The following is a 12100-nucleotide window of genomic DNA, read 5'->3' on the forward strand; positions in this document are numbered from 1 at the left end:
GCTTTAGTCCCATTCAACTTTGAAAACTAAAGCATGTTTTGGCTTGTGTTGGCACATAATTCTTGTACCGATTGATGGGGCACAGAGTGACCTTCTAGTACGTATATAAAGTAAGTGTGTAAGGGTCAGATTAGGCCTCAGACATTTGTCACACCTGTGCTGGGAACTTTCAGACTGCTCTTTACTGGCTCTTCTGAAATGGTCACTTTTATTTGTGTGATTTTTACAGTGTGTTGTCATGTGCAGGAGATGACTAACTTTATCCTAAGGGTAGATAAAAGGTTTGTGTGATTTATCGCAGGATCTCTCAAAGAAATTCTCCTTAAATTTCTGAACCTCACTTCACCCAGGAAGATGAATTCTTGACATCTTATCCTGTGTATCATTTGATACTAAAAATAGTCACTATGGTCTGACAAGTACAGAACCACTGAAGTTTTCCTGTGTTGTTTTTCTACCCCAAATACAGCATCTACTCCATCTGAACAATCAGTGTTATTTTGCTTTCTGTTGCTATGACAAGTGTCAGGACTAAAAGCAGCTTGAGGAGAGGAAAGGGTTTATTTGGCTCACACATCCTCACCACAGGCGACTGTTAAGAGAAGTTAGGGCAAGAACTCAAAGAAGGAATCTGGAGGCAGGGACCGAAGTAATGGCCATGGAGGAACATTACTCACTGGCTTGCTCTTTGTGGCTAACGCAGATCCCTTTTTTAAAAAAGCTAATCCAGGACCACATGCCCAGGGGTGCTACCATCCACAGTCGATTGAGGCCTTCTCACATCAACCCATTAATCAAGAAAATGCCCCATAGACTTGCTTTCAGGCCAACCTGATGGAGGCATTCCATTAATTGAGGTGCCCTCTTCTCAGATAACTTCGGTTTGTGTCAAGTTGGAAGAAAAAAAAAAAAAAAAACAACAAAAAACCAATCAGCATGCCCACCTTTGCTTCTCAGAACATATCCTCCTTCATCTGTTAGAACTCAGACACACAGCATTGAGCATGTCACCCAATCTCATGTCACAGGTACGATGGGGCACTGCTTCTCATGTAGAAACACAGCCATAGTTCTTTACCATGTTTTTGTTTCGCCAGAACAGTCTGTTCTCACCTGCTGCAACTTCCTCATACACAGTATTGTAAGTAGGCTTGGCACCACCCAAGTGAAACAGTTTTGTGATTCGAAATAATTAATTCTATGTTGGAGAGTCTGCATATTTTCACAATTAAACCTGAATCCTAACGAGAGGCATCATGTTTAAGGAGTGTAAACTGGAAAACAGGAAATTGATTAACTCAAATGATACTCTTTCTCCTCTAATTAAAAGTAACTCTAGAGATATCATTAATACCTTATACCACCTCAGTGCTGATATACTGGTTTTTTGTTTTTTGTTTTTCTTTTTGGTTACTGTAAAGGACATTATCCTGCCAATCAAGGATGCCTATTTTGGGAAAATAACTTGTCCCATCTGAGCCTTAGCAGTCTGCATTTGTAAGTGGGCACAATAAATCATTATAGATAGGTTCTAGCCTGGTGCAACTCAACAAATGCTAGTGTTTCTCTTTCTTTTTTATTCTCATCTCTAAGCATGTCTAGGGACATGTCTAAGTGTAGAATAGAAAACATGTAGCAATGATATGTTGGTGCTTCTTGTGGTCAGCTCAGATATTTAGAACTTCATCTGTTTTGAGCTAGTCAGTCCCTAGGTCAGGTCTTCAGTTTCAATGTCCAGCCCAGATATAGGCAGAAGTCATAGGTTGCTCTGCCTCTTATTCCCTGTCATAAAGAGAACAAGCCTTAGGAGCCTTCCCAGTGGCTATAATCTCAGCTTTGAACTATCCCAGCTTTCTCACTATGGGTTGACAAATGGGCCCCAGAAAGCAGGAGACAATTATGTCTTCAACCTCTTGAGAACAGAGATGCCAAGTAGCCCACAGATAGAGTAGGTTAAGAGTCACCTGGCCTTACCCCAACACTGGTCAAGCCATTCTGTGAACAGAGCCTGTCTTCATTGTTGATTCAGGGCCTGGTGCTCCCCGAAGGGAGCAGCCATGCTGAGGACCTTCAAGTCTTGAGGGCAGTAGTGTAGGACTATGCCAGACTTGGAAGATAGGGTCAGCCTGCAGTGGGTCTGTCATGGATCAAGGCTCTTCCTCTAAGGCCCTGTTTACCTAAATTGTTTCCTGCCTGCAGTGACATGCATGTTGAAAACATTTAAAAACTGTCACAGGGACTTTTCAGACTAAATACGTTTGAGGAAAGCTGCATTAAGTAAGTCATAGTCCATTTTCCTCAGGCTTTCACAGAGACATTGTGGATCCCCACGAGGGGACAAGAGTGCATGACTTTTCCTGAGACTTTTGGCCTCATTCCTCTTTTTTGTATTGTGCGTTATGAGCTTTAGGAAATGTGGCTTAAGGGTGACTCCCTGTGACCTTGACCAAGGCACTCTTCTTCCCTGGCCTTAGTTTCACTACCTGAAACCAGGGATCACACCCATTTCCACCCTTACTCCAGGGGCTGTGCCACCCAGAACAGCCCAGCAGCTGCGGTACAGGCCAGGGCCTTATCTTTGGCTGGAATGCTGAGAGATGCTTCTGCAGCTGAGCAGTAGCTGCCTCTTCTGGTCTTGCTCAGTACCACGGAGGCCAGCAGGCCTGGCAAGCATACCCACTCCAGGCTTACGACCTGGCTTACTTGAGCACAGTAATCCAGGTCCAAGCCGCACAGGCCCCTCTGCCTAAAATTTCCTCACTATCTTTCTTTGTCCAAGTCATTCTTATTTTTCAGATTAAGTACATCCTTAGTGATTTCCAGGCTTCTGAATCTGTCACTTCTTTTTAAGGAAAAGATTTGAGCTGGCAGTGGTGGCACACATCTTTAATCCCAGTACTCAGGAGGCAGAGACGGGCAGATCTATCTCTGTGGGTTCAAGGCTAGCCTGGTCTACAGATTGAGTTCCAGGACAGCCAAGGCTACACAAAAGAAACCCTGTCTTGAAAAACTGAAAGAGAGAGAGGGAGAGAGAGAGAGAGAGAGAGAGAGAGAGAGAGAGAGAGAGAGAGAGAGAGAATTTGAAGATTACATTTACTTTCTTTGTTTCTTGTGTATGTGTGTGTGTGTGTGTGTGTATGTATGTGTGTGTCTGTCAAAGGACAACTTTCAAGAGCTGTTGTCTTCTATTAAGTAGTTCCCTCCATCTTGCTGGCCTATACTTTTTATAGAAGACATAAGAAATAGTTTTTGCATTTTGTTTTCTGTTGTGTGTTTTGAGGCTTTGTTGCTAGGCATATAGATGTTCAGGATTGTTAGATTTTCTAGGAGTACTGACTGTTTGTTCATTATGTGATGCTCTTCCTAACTCCCAATAACTGGCTTTACTCTGGAGTCAGCTCTGTATGACATTACCATAGTGACTCCGGCTTTCCATTTATGTTTTCAAATTAACATCTTACTTCTTTCTCTCTTTTTGAGAGTTCATGCTTTTAATAACAAATAGAAGGTACAGCAAAAATGAGCATGCTAACATGATGGGGCTGAATTAACTCTGTCCTCAAAGGTCTAATACATTTCTATGATGTTCTGCAGCTTCTGATGTTCTGATGTATAGGCTTTTATTAGTTTAAGGTCAACAATTTTCTTTAAAATTTTTTTTGAACATTCCCCTTTTTATCATTTATTCACAACTATATACATATAAATATAATACGTACTTTGATCATATTTCCCTCATTATCCGCCTGTCCTCACTCTCCAAACCCTGTCTTCCCAACAAGCCCCTCTTCTCCTATTTTCATGTCCTTGTTCTGTGTGTGCAGGAGCCACTGCATTTCATTAGGGTTGCTCGCAGAGACATGGGTGGGGATTATGTCCCCACTGTGGAACGTGGCTCCCCCTCTCCTAGCAATCATTAATTGCCTATGGCTCCTCAGGGAGAGATGGGGCCTGAGGAGGCTCTCCCAGCCCCAAAATGTTAGGTTGAGGGGCCCAGTCAGGAGCAGGTCTTGTGCAGGTTTAGCACAGCTTCTGTAAGTTTGTGGGTGCAACAAGCCCGTCATTCCAGAAGAGAGTTCCATGGCACTTCTCTCCATCCTCGGGTTCTCTTTGTGCCTCCTCTTCTAGGGTGTTCACTGAGGGGTGATTTAGATGTTCCACTTAAGGCCCAGAATGCAACAGTCAATAATTTCTAGTGGTTTGACCAGTAATGAATTTCTGCCTTTATTTCCACCCACTGCAAAATGAAGTCTCTGATTGAGACTGAAAGCAGCACTACTCTGTAGGTATAAACAAAATCTGTGGGTATAAACACATCCATTTGGTAAAATACAAGTTCTTTACTAGTTCTTCACTAGGGCCTATTACCTCCTTAGCCATTGGCTGTTGACCAGGCATCTACCCCCTCTAGTGGAGGAGGCCTCAAATCCAACCAGAAAATAATTGATTATCACCATAACAATCATGTCACTATTCAGTTGGCACATCTTGCTTGGCAGGTTGCAGCACATGGGTCCACAGCTGGGTAAAACCATTGGTGACTTTTCTTACCTAACATTCTATATAGTACTCTCCAGCACTATGAAAATAGCCCACGGGGAGGAAGCTGTCACCTGAGTTCTCCCTTAATTCCTCTGTGTCCTATAGACAAATTATGTTGTGTCTTTAGCAATAGGGTCTTACCGTCTAGTTCTTGTGGGTAATCAAAAGCAATGGGATTAACCTATATTGTTTTGGGGGGGCCTTTGGGGCCTCCCTAGCAATTCATAGAGAAGAACCTTACTCCTGGCACTGGGATTTTCATGTAACAATTGATGGCTTCTGGGAGCAGTGTATGCTCCATACTTTTATTCAATCAAAAATCTTTTCCTTCCTTCCTTCCTTCCTTCCTTCCTTCCTCCTTCTCCTCCTTTTTTTTTTTTTTTTTTTTTTTTTTTTTTTTTACTTTTAACCTGTATGTTATGTCTAAAGTGAAGGTCCTATGGACAATCTGTAGACAAGTCTTAGTTGGTATTCATTCTAATAGTGTCTTTTATTTATTATTATTATTATTATTATTATTTTGAGACAGGGCCTCACTATGTGGCTCTAGCTGTCCTGAAACTCACTCTAGACCAGGTTGGCCTTAAACTCACAGAGATGCACCTGCCTCTGCCTCTCAAGTGCTGGGATTAAAAGCATATGCCACTGTGCCCAGCTAGTGTCTGTCTTTTTTTTTTTTTTTTTTTTTTTTTTTAAAGATTTATTTATTTATTTTGTATACAGCATATATGACTGCAGGCCAGAAGAGGGCACCAGATCTCGTTACGGATGGTTGTGAACCACCATGTGGTTGCTGGGAATTGAACTCAGGACCTCTGGAAGAGCAGTCAGTGCTCTTAACCTCTGAGCCATCTCTCCAGCCCCTAGTGTCTGTCTTTTAATTGATGTTTTGTTTACTGGCACTTAACATGATTGTTGATATAGGTTGATTAGCTTTTCCTACATATGCCACTATTTTCTTATTATGCCCTTTATTTGTTCCTTTTTCTTTTTGTCTTCCTTTCTATTTGGCACTTCTGGTTTTGATTATCTTCTATGCCTCCATTATTCATTCTTTTTGCTGCCTGTTTTTCAAAAGTTGGCTGAGATGCACTTGGTCTGTGGATTCTGACTGGTTGCTGGCTTCTGTCTGTGCAGTGTTGAAGCTGATTCTGAACACCTAACTCAGCCTGCAGTCATTGGCAAAACTTTGGCATTGATCTGTTGTCCTCTTGCATCTCCATCACTGGCCTTGGGTCCTGAGATGTCAACAGCCTGCTGGGTTGTTCAGAGTCAGTGGGAGGAAACTCACCCATGCTGTAGGACCTCATTATACCACTGTACTCTGGTAGGAATAACAATTGCTTAAGTTAGAAAGCCAATCCTTGAGTTACAGCTGCTCCCCTATACCTACTGCTCCAATACCTAGCTTCTTATTTTCAAGGGGCTGCTCTGCCTCATGGCCCTTCTCTCTGCTTTTCTCATGCAAGGCCACTGCCCACTTCAGGATGAGTCCTTGGATGAAAGCCTGAATGCCAGGACAAGGAGAGGCCTCTTCTGGAGACTCCAGGGCAAGTGCTGCTGCATTCACCCCTCTCCAAAGATGAGAAGGAGCTTCCAAAAGAAAAGTCAGGAGCTAGGGTCCAGATCATCACCTTATGCAGGACCCGTCTTGGAGCCAGGGAGTCTAGGACACTGGGAAGACCCACATCACTAGATACCATTATTATGAAGTGGGTATCTGGGAAGCCTGCAACCAGCTCAGCTCCCTCCTTCTAACCTCACAGTCTGATGGGGAGAGTCCAGCACTTAACACCCAGTACCAGGAATGCTCAAACTCCAACTTACTTAGAAACAGACTGGGTCTTGAGGAAGCTTAAAACACTGGGTGCTGTGACTTCTGTTTTAGCAGCCAGTGCAGTGTGGGAAAAGTAGGGGGTCAAGCAGAGCTCTTGTAGTGGGACTGTGTGGGAATTAGGTGTGGTTTAGTAGACATCTGAAGAGATGGCTTGGGAACAGGACTGTCATGATGGAGAGAATGGGTTTTCCCTGCAGAAGAGCCACCTTGCACTTCATGGTCCCTGAGATTGTGATGTTGAACTCATAAGAAGGTCTGCTTTACTTTTGTATTCTGTGATATTCTAAATTAAATTAAATGTTTAAAAAATGGAGGCAAGACAAGCCCATTTGAAATCATTTGCATCCACAGTCACAAGCTAAATCAGCAGGAGCAACATGAAAGGCTTTCATTTTAGTGCGGAGCTGAAGCGTCTGTGTGTGCTGATCAATCATCAAGGCCACTTGATGGTCTGCTTTTGGGACCAACCAACCTGGAAGAGATGCAAGCTCTCAAGGTCTAACCTCCTGTCCCAGGCTATGCATGCCTCACATTGCCCTGTCCTTATTATCTGTAGAGAGTGTAGGTTTATGACTCCCTCTCACAGATTTTGATATAAAACACAGTGGCTACTTAGGGGTATGTATGTGGTGGGGGGCAGTTTTAACACAATCTAGCCATCTTGTTGCTGGCTTAGGGAATGTGTCTCAGGGTAGTCTTTCCTTTTGCTAGCATCTGAACAGATCTATAAATGCTTTAGAATATCTGTCACCTCAAGATTTGGTAATAATATCAGTGGATATATAAATGTACAACTGCCTTCCTGTGAGGTGTTATAAAATTAGTATTAAAAGCTAGCTTATGATGCTTGCAGAAGTGGGAATTTATGGGGGCAGTAGGGAGTCCCTGGAAGGGCTAGAGAAGGGCTGTACCCCATCTGTGGGTGGGGATGAGGGTGGTACCATGAAAGGAGGAGGCCTGAAAGGGGAATGAAACTGGGGAGCCCTGAAACCACACACCCTTCTTACTCTGGGACTGGTCCACCCTCTGCCCACAGACAGCCACAGGGATAATGTCAATGAGGAAGCTCAGGCAGGCTCCAGGGAAGCAGCAGAGTGAGGTAGCATTGGTCAAGTATACAGCAAAGAGGCAAATGACCACTAATGCTGTTTGTGGGTCTGGAATATCACATGCTTGTGCCCAAGGTAAGAGCATTTGGGTGTCCCCACTTGGCATGTGCATGGGAGGGACCGAGGGAGTGTCAAAAGCTCACTTTGGGCACAAGGGAGTGGCAGAGTGGAGAGAGAAAAGGCTTGGTACTGACTCCTGAAGTTAGATAACAGTAAAGATAAAACAACACCCCTAAACCTTTGGACAAGTCACGCACTCTACCTCATATCTAGTTAGTTTGAGAAAACATGGGAAAGAAGAAGTGAAATTTGTGAACTATACTGAGATCCATGCAGTTTACTTCAGGGGACAGTTTTGGTACCAAATTATCCCTATTATGCAAATTTCCTCCCCTCATGGCTGGTTCCCGGTTGTGCCTGGGGACCATGGTAGGCACATCTGCTTCCCTTGGTGCCGATTCACTAGTCTCCAGGGCCTACATGCTCTGTCCTCGGCCACGTGCCTGCTGATAAAGGAAGCACAGGCCAGGGGCTCATGGCTGTACAAGGGCCCATCCGACTTGTTCTTTGAGGTGGAGCTTGAAGCATCCTGCCAGAAGCAGCCCTCTCCCCAGACACTTGCAGAGTCTGTAGTCGTTGGAGAGGGAGTCAGAGGTCAAAGGATGTCTACTTCACTCCTGCTCTCGGCCTGTCAAAAGCAGAAAAAGCCAGGAGACATCCACATCCAGTGAGGCTCTCTCTCTCTTTTTTTTTTTTAAATCTGGCCGAGAACTTGGCACCAGCTGAGAGTTGGTACCATGTTGCTGGAGCCCTTGTCTTCTCTGTTAGGTGCCCTCTTGAGGTTGGAGCCTATCTCTGCCCACATGATCTCTAGATCATGTAGATATACATGAAGGTAGATATACACTATCTACCTTCAGTGTCATTTGGGGCATCCTAGACATCTGGGTCAGAGGCCTTCCTCAGCTGCTGCATTCCCCATTTGCTCTTCTTCAGACTTGTAATTTATAATTTGGTCTCTCTTTTTTTTTTTTAAGATGAAAACTGGGGATGCCTGCTCAACTGGCTTTCCTTCCTTCATGGATGATTATTTTCATTTCCTTTGCCTCCTCTTTCTGTTCCTCTCCCCAGTCCCAGAGCTGTTTTCTATTCCCTAGGAACATCCCCAGCACCGTTCACAGCCTCCATTACAGTCTGGGGTGGGCAGTGCTGCCCAGACACACCCCTGTGCACTGGAGTCTAGAGATGATCCACAGCTGTCATGATTCAACAAGACCTGGCTATTTCTGCCTCTGCCCATGTTCTTTCCTGCTGTCGGCTCTGTGAGTCAGGATCCCGGCCCTATGCCACTTGCCCTGTTGCTCTGGGGAAGGTCTCAGGGATAGTGACTCAGTGAGGGCAAGACTGAGAAACAGATGTAACATGTAACCTGGGGCGAATATGGTGAGGACCAGGCTGAGGGCTGCTTTGAAGGCACGTTTCTAGATACAGGTGTTCTCCCTCTCTGGGAGTAGCACTGTGGCTCAAGAGCATCAGATTTTTACCCATTTTTCCTAAAAGGAACATCCCAGATGAAGCAGGAGCCAGGTGGAGAAGGGACCAGGGTCAGGGCCAAGGCCTACAGCCGTATCTGCCTCTGCCCAGCACCTTCTTTCTGTAAGAATTGAGCTCCCAGGTGAGCCCTGGTATGTTGTCTTTCATCTGTCCAGTAGGACATGACCCTGCACCTCCCAGGGCAATTGTGAAGACTGGGGTAATGAGAACTTATCAGTGCAGCTGGGGTTCCAAGGGAGGAGAGGCTTGCTGCTTCCTGACTACAGCTATCTGGTCTCTGAGATGGAGATACAGATGGACTGCTGGCTTGCTTGGTTGTCATGGAGATGAAATAAAATATGAGGGAGAGGACAGTGTATATAAATGTCAGACAAAGTAGGCATATTTGAATGACCCAGCCCTTTTCTCACATTTTTTTCAGACACTAATGACTTGAGCCTCACAACCCTCCAGCCTTCAGTGATGAGGCAAGGGGCCTCAGAAAGCCTGGGCCACGTGTCCACTGTCACACACCTTTAGCCTGCAGTGCAGACATTCAAACACAGGCTTGGTTGCCTCCTGAATCCTGTTCTTAACGACCAGACCATGCTCTTGGGGGCATGCCCAGAGGGATGCCTTCTAAGAAAAAGCCCACCTCAGCTTTCCAGCTGAGGAAACCATATTCCACGTTGAAACTTGAGTAGAATCACTAGCGTTCTATGGGTAGGGACAGTAACTTGGTCAGGTCCCCATTTTCACAAATCACTTTGGAAACCCCCTAAAGGTCGGACTGCAGTAAGCAGACTCAGGAGGCAGGAGGACAGTCACAGAGACCAGATTGTTTTACACAGAATTATTCGGGGAACCCATGATAGCTGGCACGTGGCCTTCTGTCCCTGTCAGATACACAAGCAAAGCTCTCCACTAGGGGAATGCTGAGGTGCCGAGGGTAGGCTACGTGAGTCTCCCATCCTGCCTGCTCTTGAAGGATGGTCACAATTTGATGCCTGGCTTTTTGTGAGTAGCAGAATAGACATTTTGATTTCTCACCTGGTTCTTTCTGTGTCTAAGCTTTTTCAAACCCATGTGGGAAGACATTGTTCCTCTATCCAGACAACTGTGGATCCAGGCTCAGGAGAGTCAAGGCTATAACTGGTCCTCAGTGACCTAGGATTGACTGGTTATCTGCTTAGCATGCTGGAGGGCTGGCCCCATACCTCATGGCTGGGGAAAGGTGGATTGTCCTGTGAATTCCTCCAGCTCCAGAATGTTCAGTAAGTGACCCCTAGAAGCTGCAACTGAACAATACAGGGAGGTGGATAGGGTGGTATCTGAGATGCTTCTGAGAGACCAGTTCTAGGACACATGGGAGTCTTGATACCCAGCAGGGCTGTGGTTGATGAATTTGGAGCTGGACCTCTTGTGTGCTAATCCCAGAACTGTTTTGCTAAGGGGCGGGGGTTACTAGTGGACAAGAGAAGCCAAAGGGATTGGGTGCTGGTCTAGGGGCCATGGGAATCCCTTTTGGTTTCGTGAGAGGTGATATGTGTGCTGGGTGGAGGAGAGTGGCCTGGGAAAAGACAGAAGAGGAGGATGTATGTGGCAACATCAACATTTGACCCCACCTCTGCATGGGTCTGTGCCAGCTGCTTGCTGTTTTAGATTCTGGTGCAGAGGAAGAGCCAGAAGTTTCCAGAATGATGGAGGAACATGGAGTTCCCACTTTGGTTGTCTGAGAACTTCCTCTGAGTCTCACTAATTGCTCAATGCTGTATCTCTTTTGCTCCTAGCTCTGTGTCTTAGTTGAAGCCATGGGAAAAGGCAACATTCAGAAAGAGCCAAAGTTTTTTTGTTTCTTTCTTTTTATGAAACAGGGTGTTAGGTATCAAAGGCTCCCTTTAATCCCTATGGAGTCAAAGAACACCTTCAACTTCCGATCCTCCTGCCTCTACCTCCAGAATACTGGGAGTATAGGTATGTGTCACCACATCCAGTTTATGGGGACTGAACCCCAAGATTTTGTGCATGCTAGGGGAGCACTCTACTAGCTGAAGCATATCCCCCCAGTGCACAGAATTTTGTGTCTTGAGAATCTGAAGAGGTTTGAAGAATGCAGGGAGGATTCAACCAGGGAGTCATGATATCTACATCATTTTATGCTGATCGACAATATGAATGAGAAACACTGGAAATGGGGTCAGGGGCCTTGGCTCCCCAACCCCTCAATGCTGATTTCAGGCTCACACCAAAAATAGAGTCCAGTGTTTGCATTTACATGCTCCTTAGAAGTGAAGCCTGTAGCAGTTTCCTAGCAAGCTCTTCAGAAGAGAAGCAGGTGAATGAATAAGAAAGCCTTGTTCCACAGGGCCAGAAAGTCAGGCTGAGAAGGGTTCTTGTGCTTATTTCAAATGGAAGGGACGTGAGAGCTGTCATTCTATCTCGGGTTTTGGATGCCCCTCTTTTAACACCACCTTCACGTGACGCTGGGCTCCAGGAGGCTTACCAGTGACTCTCACCTCCTGGTCTCTACAGCAGCCTCCCGCATGGGCGGGGCTTCATTTATGCTTGCGTGGGCTTCACTGGATAGGGTCAGACAGAGTGTTTGTAGAATTTATTTGTTCTCTCACTACAGAAGAAGCACAAAATGTGTACAAAAGGATACTCCACGCTTCCAGTGGAAATCACTTGTTCACAGCTAGACAGAGAGTGTTTAACATCACGATGGAGCCAGGGCTGCAGAGGTGACTCCATTGTCTCACAGGTCTCTGCATGCGCCTGCCAGCAAGGAAGTAAAGGGCTGCAGCTGCAGTGGTACATGGAGATTTGACCTCAACAGTCACCACACACAACATTAGAAAAAAGTGTATTAGAAAGGACTTGGAACAATATTGCATATTAATATCTGGTCACACTTGTTCACAGTGAGTGCTGTCGCTCCAGATGCACGTGTGCTTCTTGATTTTTGATGCCTGTACATCTCAAGTCTAATTGTGGCTCACTTTAAAGTAAAAAAGAGAGAAAGAAAGAAAAAAAAAAACCTGGATGTTAAATGTGGGAGATTTGGGTTTTAGAGTTTATC

The sequence above is a fragment of the Peromyscus leucopus genome, chromosome 10 (genome assembly GCF_004664715.2).
Source record: "Peromyscus leucopus breed LL Stock chromosome 10, UCI_PerLeu_2.1, whole genome shotgun sequence".
In the NCBI taxonomy this organism is placed as follows: Eukaryota; Metazoa; Chordata; class Mammalia; order Rodentia; family Cricetidae; genus Peromyscus; species Peromyscus leucopus.